Consider the following 699-nt stretch of genomic DNA (forward strand, 5'->3'; position numbering starts at 1 on the left):
AATAATAATAATAATAATAATAATTATTATTATTATTATTAATGTTATTATAATTATTATTATCATTATTATTATTATTATCATCATTATTATTATTATTATTATTATTATTATTACTATTATTATTATTATTATTACTATTGTTGTTGTTATTATTATGTAAATTTGCTGTTCAAATCACTGGTAGATTGTAAACCGACGTGTAAAGCGGGGAAGCTGATTTACCAATAATCAAAGGTTCCTCGTTCTGTTCCTATTCAGTACTCTAATACTCTCCTCAATATCCTGGCTGTCGCTAATAATGTGTTTTTTGAGCTAAGTGGATCTTTAGCTCTATTCCGATTTGTTCCATAAATTTCTTAAAATTTTGTGTTACACTTCCAAGGGCTCCTACAATAACAGGGACCACAGAAACTTTTTCGAAGACTCCAAAGCCTTTGGATTTCCCGTTTGATGTCCTGATATTTTTCATTTTTTTTCTTTCTCTTTTCCATTTATTCTCTTGTTTCCAGGGATGGCAACATCAATAATTATTGCAGACTTCTCAACCTTACCAATAATGATAATATCGGGCCTTCTTGCTTCGATGGTGTGATCACATTGAATATTCATGTCCCAAAGAAGCTTATGAGTGGTATTTTCCGAGACTGTTTCTGGTCTGTGTTCGTACCATTGATCAGATCTTTCAAGCATAAACTT

Source organism: Penaeus monodon, chromosome 11 (genome assembly GCF_015228065.2).
Source record: "Penaeus monodon isolate SGIC_2016 chromosome 11, NSTDA_Pmon_1, whole genome shotgun sequence".
Lineage (NCBI taxonomy): Eukaryota > Metazoa > Arthropoda > Malacostraca > Decapoda > Penaeidae > Penaeus > Penaeus monodon.